The following is an 8417-nucleotide window of genomic DNA, read 5'->3' on the forward strand; positions in this document are numbered from 1 at the left end:
AAGGCAGTGAGCTAGTGGTCAATGAAGTGTGTGTAAACCTTAGAGATAGGGTTCAAATCCCTACTACTAGCTTAAGCCTTGATGTCAGAGTTACAAAGTGAAATACTAGTGAGAGGTAGTAGGTATTCCATGAAATAGTTGAGGTGCACGGAAGTTGACCCTATATATCACTGTTATCTCAAACGGTACAAGTAGTAACTTCCTACTGACATGAAACAGGGATCTTGTCACAGAAGAATGGTCTAGGCAGTCAAGTAATAACTGTAACAAATAATACACATGACAACTGCATCTACACCAATTTTTTGAAGCTGAATACTGACCACTCAAACCGTAAAACACAGCCAAAAAAAGTGATAAACGAAACACGAAACAGAAATGCAGAATCAAAATCATTAACATAAAGACTTCCATTGTAGCTGTAAATTCGATAAAGAGTACTAGGTAGATAGATAAACGCAATGAAAGAAGAAAAACAAGGTCTTAATGACAAGGAGAGATCCAGGGCAAATCATGAAACAGTAGTCTAAGCCTGTTCTGAACTAATATGATGAACCAAGACTGTACTCCATAATCTTCGCCACCATCTCTTTTAACTCTTCAAGCAACTTCACACTCCTTTTGAGCCTAAAGCACATCTCAGCAACCAATGATTCTTGCAGGGAACTCTCAGATCCACCACCATGGGATGCTATTAGATCACCAAGAACCTCATCCTTAATCTCATTAACAAACTTTTCAAGACCGAAAGCAAATTGCCAATATGCAAAGAACCTCACATGCAAAGTTGCCATTCGATCATTAACAATTTCCACCTTGATCTCATGGTTACCCAACTTTTGAGGACTGAACACAATTTTCCAGTATGCAGCCATAGTCATCTTCAATTCAAAAGCTTGCTGCACAACATCTTTAGGCTGTCACCTCAAAAAAAAACATCAATTACTCCAAATCCTTTGATGTTTATTTTCGTCCCCCCTTTGGAATATTTGCAGAACTTCATAAATTTCTTTTTTTGACCCATGAGACTGCTATAAGTAGCAACATATTCAGTACTACTAGTGAGGTCAGTCAGCCTACCCATCCCAATGATTTCTCGTATCCCATTGACCGATTTATCCTTCTTGTTGGCAATCAAATTTTGCACTGCCCTCTTAATGAAATACTGAAGTTTTGGGCAACTACCAGAATGATGCATCAAAACTTCGATGACAACTCCCTCTATATAGTTCCACAATTTTCCAACAAACTCCTCTGTAGTGGCAGAAATGTCCCTGACATTCTTCTGCAAAACATCCAGGAAATCGGGAAATCCAATCCTTTGTGCTTCATTTAAAAACATGAGCTCAACGAACAAGTTGTCTTCCTTCTCATCAGGATACTTTGAACGTAGCTCAGCAGAGTATTGTTTGAGTTCAAGATCAATCAACTCAGACCATTTAGCAGCACATTGCTTATCAAAATCTTCAGTGTACTCATCAAACTCTACTCCAAGAAAATTTTTCTTCAGAGACTCAATAGCCAAACTCTGAATGCGCATGAATGTAGCCAAAGCTTAAGCAACAGAACCTGAATGCTGTGGCAACCGTTGAGAGCAGCAACATTTACTGCGAGTTTGTCGTTGATCTTCTTCTCAATATCCAGAAAGCACTTGGAAATGATGTTTGCTTGAATTTGCACCAACTTATGTGCCAGAACAGGAATGCTAACCATGGACTTGTCCATCTTGGATAACAGTGCATGAGTTTCAAAAAGCCTTGCTTCCTCACTAAGAGCTTCTTCATAAGACTCGTTCGCGATACGAATCTTAACACAAACATAGCCAAGTCCAACATTCATGTCATTTGTAGTAACTTTCTCAAGCAGCCCTTCAGGAGCTCTATCTACCTTTGTCACAACTACTAGAGTCCTTTCCCCAGTTTTGTCCACCTTTTTGGACATCTTAAAGCATTCACAAGCAGGGAAATCAACAGTGGCTGATAAAACATTCACAATTATGCTTTCCTCTGGTGTTATATATTTCATAACAATTTCTGAAATTTGTTCAAAAGTATCTGTTGATTTTCCATGAACCGGGACCGTAGGTATTCCAGGCAAATCCACCATAGTCAAGTCAGGAACACCATTCTTTTTCACTATGAGTGTTAAAGGGATATTGGTTATTCCCTTATCATGTCCAGCAATCTCATTAGTTGCAAGAATAATGGCCTCTGCTACGTGAAATTCATCGATTGGAACTGATTTTCCATTGTACTCCAAGTAAACCTTTGTCTCACTATGATTTTGGAGCTTCATGATGAGAGGCACTCTAGTGCAAATGCCTTCCCCTCTAGGAAGACTAATTCCGGCAAGTGACTCAAGCACACTGGACTTCCCCGAAGACTGATCACCAATCACCACAATGGCAGGCAGCTGAATGCCATCCTGCATGATGTTGAGGTGTCCAAGCTTGAAGATGCTAGGCAGCTTAATGTCTTCCTGCATACTATTGAGTTGCCTAAGCTTGTCCACACAATCAAGGAGCGGTCGAATCATATCATTGAACGATAAAACAATTGGTGCATGGACTACAGAGCCTTGTGGTTCTACCCCTCCAAGATGTTTTGGATCACTGGAAGAAGAGTCATTGCTTACTTGTTGGGATGTCATTGCTGGGAAGGTTTAGTATCTATTAAATCTAACTCTTGATGACCGCATGAACTCAAAGTATCCCTATTTATACATACATGATACTTGATCATTTATGTGAACTTCTGCAGATTAGTGTGAAAAGAATAGCATGGGGACTTAATGGTTTTTTATCCCAAAAAATACTGATCTCATCCTTCTAGTTACAGTTAATGCATCAGAAAAACACTTGAACTTCTTCTAGAGATGGTGTGAACTTCTAGTTACAGATACACACTTCCAGTATAATTAATGCTTTTGTTTCCCTCAAAACAACTGAGCTGTTTAACTAAGAGCCATGTTTACTGCTATTCATAAGCAAGTCGGTAGCATTCCAGCCAAATTCAATGCTGTCTTCCAATGTAATGAGATCAGAATATGTTAATTTTTCACTAGGATATAGAAAATGAAAAGATATGTGAAATTTCACCATCCCTCTTTAAATTATTGTTAGTTAGGGAAATTTTGGTATTTTGAATATATTCAGCTTACATCTTGAGGAGATATCCACTTCAACTTTTCTTTTCTACGACTGCCATCTATACAAAACAAGACAAACGTTGTAATGAATGACCTACAGTTGCAAAGAACATGTTCTCTCCAGCAATATCTTCACTTAACTTTATCTTTTATCTCCAATAAAATTTAGAAAGTAGAGTATCATTCAAACAAGGAATCCAGTTTTGTTAAATTCAAAATTCAGCAATAACATTTTCAAGAATGATTTCTTTTTTTGAAAAAACAAGAACTTTTCAAGAATGTAGAGTAAACATATTCATGATATGGTAGGGTCCCTTTTAGCACTATAATGGGCTGTGTTGAAATTTATCATTTAAAGCTCTTTTATTTTTGAGTCCCACACCTGGGGTGAGGCCCCCCTTCCTCTCTTGCTTCAATTATTGAATTGAGAAACCAGACTCCATTATTTTGTTTTTGGGAAAAAGGATAGTTTTGCCACTTCTTTTTCTATGGCTGGAAGCTGTAGACTGTAGATAAAACATAGCTGTATCAATTACAATTAAGATCACTAGCAAAATAGAGAGAGAGAGAGAGAGAGAGAGAACTATCATTCTTGATTACATATCACTCTTAGCATTCAACAGGTAAAATAAAGTTGTTAGTAATTTAAGAGAGAAACATTTATTTTCTCAAAATTCTTAAAATCATTTTGTGGTTCCTTGTTTTGCTTGCAGATTTCAGAAATGGAGGTAGTTGGTGGAGCATTTCTCTCTTCAGCTTTGAATGTTCTCTTTGATAGGCTTGCTCCTCAGGGTGATCTTCTCAACATGTTTCAGAAGCAAAAGCATCATGTTCGGCTCTTAAAGAAGCTGAAAATGACTTTGTGTGGTCTTCAGATTGTGCTAAGTGATGCAGTGAATAAGCAAGCATCAAATCCAACTGTAAGCGAGTGGCTTAATGAGCTTCGAGATGCTGTGGACTCTGCTGAAAACTTAATAGAAGAAGTCAATTATGAAGCTTTGAGGCTTAAGGTGGAAGGTCAGCATCAAAATCTTGCAGAAACAAGCAACCAGCAAGTAAGTGATCTCAACCTGTGCTTGAGTGATGGTTTTTGTCTTAACATAAAGGAGAAGTTGGAAGATACTATTGAAACATTGAAGGATTTGCAAGAGCAGATTGGTGACCTTGGCTTAAAGGAGCATTTTGGTTCGACTAAACAAGAAACTAGAACACCTTCAACTTCTTTGGTTGATGATTCTGATATCTTTGGAAGGCAGAATGAAGTAGAGGATTTGATTAACCGTTTATTGTCTGGAGATGCGAATGGTAAAATTCTGACTGTAGTTCCTATTGTAGGAATGGGCGGCTTGGGTAAGACAACGCTTGCTAAAGCGGTTTACAATAATGAGAGGGTGAAGAACCATTTTGGTTTGAAAGCCTGGTTTTGTGTTTCTGAGCCATATGATGCTTTCAGAATAACAAAAGGGTTACTTCAAGAAATTGGCTCATTCGACTTAAAGGTTGATGACAATCTTAATCAGCTACAAGTCAAATTGAAGGAAAGCTTAAAGGGAAAGAAGTTTCTTATTGTTCTGGATGATGTGTGGAATGACAACTACAACGAGTGGGATGACTTGAGAAATGTTTTTGTACAAGGAGATATAGGAAGTAAGATCATTGTGACGACACGTAAAGTGAGTGTTGCCTTGATGATGGGAAATGAGCAAATTAGCATGGACAATTTGTCTACTGAAGCCTCTTGGTCTTTATTTAAAAGACATGCATTTGAAAACATGGATCCTATGGGACATCTGGAACTTGAAGAGGTCGGAAAACAAATTGCAGCTAAGTGCAAAGGACTGCCCTTAGCTCTGAAGACTCTTGCTGGCATGTTACGCTCCAAATCAGAGGTCGATAGCTGGAAACGTATTTTGAGAAGTGAAATATGGGATCTGCCACACAATGACATACTACCAGCATTGATGTTGAGCTACAATGATCTTCCCGCACATTTAAAGAGATGTTTTTCCTTTTGTGCAATATTTCCTAAAGATTATCCATTTAGGAAAGAACAAGTTATTCATCTGTGGATTGCCAATGGTCTCGTACCACAGGAAGATGAAATAATTGAAGATTCAGGCAGCCAATACTTTCTCGAGTTGAGGTCAAGATCATTATTCGAAAGGGTCCCAAATCCTTCGGAAGGGAACATAGAGACATTCTTAATGCATGACCTTGTCAACGATTTAGCCCAAATTGCATCTTCAAAACTTTGTATCAGGTTGGAAGAGAGCCAAGGATCTCATATGTTGGAAAAAAGTCGGCACTTATCTTATTCAATGGGAAATGATGGTGAGTTTGAGAAATTGACTCCCCTCTACAAATTGGAGCAGTTGAGGACATTGCTTCCGACATGTATTGATCTCAATGATTATTATTATTACCCTCTAAGCAAGAGGGTGAAACTTAACATACTGCCAAGACTAAGATCCTTGAGGGTACTATCATTGTCTCATTACAGGATTAAGGAGTTGCCAAATGAATTGTTTATCAAATTAAAGCTCCTCAGATTTTTGGACCTTTCTATGACAATGATTGAAAAGTTGCCTAATTCCATTTGTGTAATGTATAACTTAGAGACACTTCTCCTGTCATCTTGTGGTTATCTTGAGGAGCTACCGCTGCATATGGAGAAGTTGATTAACTTGCATCAGCTTGACATAAGCAACACTTGTCGCTTGAAGATGCCGCTACATCTTAGCAAGTTGAAAAGCCTCCAAGTGTTAGTGGGAGCCAAGTTTCGCGTAGGTGGTCGCGGTGGTTTGAGAATGGAAGATTTGGGTGAAGTACATAACTTGTATGGATCTCTATCAGTTGTAGAGTTGCAAAATGTGGTTGATAGAAGGGAAGCTGTGAAGGCAAAGATGAGGGAGAAGAATCATGTTGACAAGTTATCTTTGGCTTGGAGTAAAAGTAGTAGTGTAGACAATTCACAAACTGAAAGAGACATACTTGATGAGCTACGCCCACATAAAAATATAAAAGAAGTCGAAATCACTGGATATAGAGGGACCAAATTTCCAAATTGGCTAGCTGATCCTTTGTTTCTTAAGCTGGTAGAATTGTCTCTTAGCCATTGCAAGGACTGTGATTCATTGCCAGCACTGGGACAGCTTCCTTCTTTGAAAAGCCTTTCGATTAGAGAGATGCATTGAATAACAGAGGTCACTGAAGAATTCTATGGCAGTTCGTCTTCCACAATGTCTTTTAACTCTCTTGAGAAGCTTGAATTTGAACATTTGCCAGAGTGGAAGCAATGGCACGTACTAGGAAGTGGAGAGTTCCCTACACTTGAGAAGCTTTCAATTGCAAATTGTCCAAAGTTGATGGGGAAGTTGCCTGAAAATCTCTGTTCTCTGAAAGAATTGACCATTTCAGAATGTCCCGAACTCAATTTGGAGACACCCATCCAACTTTCAAGTTTAAAATGGTTTGAAGTTGGTGGTTCTCCTAAGGTTGGAGTTCTTTTTGATGAAGCTCAGCTGTTTACATCCCAACTTGAGGGAATGAAGCAGATTAAGGGATTATATATTGATAATTGTAACTCTCTTACCTCCTTACCTTTTAGTATTCTTCCCAGTACCTTGAAGAGAATATGGATATCTGATTGCCAGAAATTGAAATTGGAGGCGTCAGTTGGTGAGATGTTTCTCGGGGATTTGCTACTGGTAGAATGTGATTCTATAACTGAGTTGGTCTCAAGAGCATGTTATTTGTCTATAAGGAGTTGCCACAACCTTACTAGTTTGTTAATTCCTACTGCCACTGAAAAGCTCGCTTGCAACAACCTTACACAGCTGAAGCGGCTGCCACAACTCCTTTCATCTCTTAAGGAACTGCAACTGTCGAATTGTCCAGAAATAGAGTCCTTTCCTCAAGGAGTATTGACCTTCAATTTACAACTCCTTTCAATCTGGAATTGCAAGAAACTGGTGAATGGCCGAAAGGAGTGGCGTTTACAGAGAATCCCCTGTCTCAAAGTGTTAGTGATTGTACATGATGGCAGTGACGAAGAGATTCTTGCTGCTGGTGAGAATTGGGAGTTGCCTTCCTCTATTCAAACACTTAGAACAGAGAATCTGAAAACATTAAGCAGCCAAGTTCTCAAAAGCCTCACCTCTCTTCAATCTCTATGTATTAAGGGTAATTTACCTCAAATTCAGTCAATGCTGGAAGAAGGGCTTCACTCCTCTCCTTCTCTTCAATGTCTAGGCATTTCCTCGTGCCATCAACTCCAGTCTCTTGCCCCCCTGCCCACCTCCCTCTCTAGGCTGATCATCGATGATTGCCCTAATCTCAAATCTCTTCCACCCCTGCCCTCCTCCCTCTCTGAGCTGACCATCACTGATTGCTGTAATCTCAAATCCCTTCCAGTAAAAGGGATGCTCCCTTCCCTCTCTGAACTATCTATTTCCAAATGTCCATTCCTCAAACCACTCCTAAAATTTGACAAGGGGAAATACTGGCCAGAAATTGCTCATATCTCCACCATAAAGATCGATGACGAATACCTTTAACATTTAAAACAAATGTAAGTTTTTCTTTAGCATTATTCAGGATTTTTATTAATGATTATCGGCTATTAACTTAGCAAACTTTTTTCTTTGTCAGGATTCTGATAACAATATATTCAAGTTGTTACCGTTCTAGCTCAGGTGGTAATAGGAAAGTTCTGCTGCTTCTCTATTGAATAGACAGTGCTTCAATGTGGTCTGACAGCAAAGTGTAAGTGAATAAACATAGTTTCACAGTTTTATTACCGTTGACTGTAAACGTTATGTTTATACTTTGAACTGTTTATACATAAATCTGTGTGATCATTACAAATGACGTATCCCTTTGATATTAATGACATTTAATATTCTTTTCAGAATATAAATTATGTCGTTCTCATCATCAAACACATAGCTTTATTTTTATGCTCCATAGAGAATATAAATTTTAGAAAAGATAATAACGGATAACGATCAGAAGTTTTAGGAAATAAGTAAACTTCCACTGTCAGAATTAGATGTTATAGACTTGCAGCTAGTTGTTGTGCGTTATATAATTCTTGGACGACAGGTATTGGATTGGTTTCTCATTGCTTATTGATTTATGGTCTTTTAAGCATATGAAGAAAGAATATGCATCAATCATCCATGGGAATGTCAGTATACGCCATCACCATATCTATTTGTTGGGACATAAAAAGAACATGTCTAAGTTATCTGAATTTCTGAAGGTGTAAT

At 38.4% G+C, this 8417-nt stretch overlaps 2 pseudogenes across 1 annotated transcript; one reads left to right on the top strand and one right to left on the bottom strand.

The window, feature by feature from the left end:
- Window positions 1-292: 292 nt before the first annotated feature.
- LOC125818312 (dynamin-related protein 4C-like) lies at window positions 293-2649 on the bottom strand (annotated as a pseudogene).
- Window positions 2650-3718: 1069 nt separating this feature from the next.
- On the top strand, window positions 3719-7703 carry LOC125818238 (putative disease resistance RPP13-like protein 1; annotated as a pseudogene). Its single transcript, XR_007442352.1, has 2 exons — window positions 3719-3770; window positions 3861-7703. The product of XR_007442352.1 is annotated as a putative disease resistance RPP13-like protein 1 (transcript).
- Window positions 7704-8417: the final 714 nt, after the last annotated feature.

This window comes from Solanum verrucosum, unplaced genomic scaffold (genome assembly GCF_900185275.1).
Source record: "Solanum verrucosum unplaced genomic scaffold, falcon-dt-bn FXZP01000253.1, whole genome shotgun sequence".
NCBI classification, from domain to species: domain Eukaryota; kingdom Viridiplantae; phylum Streptophyta; class Magnoliopsida; order Solanales; family Solanaceae; genus Solanum; species Solanum verrucosum.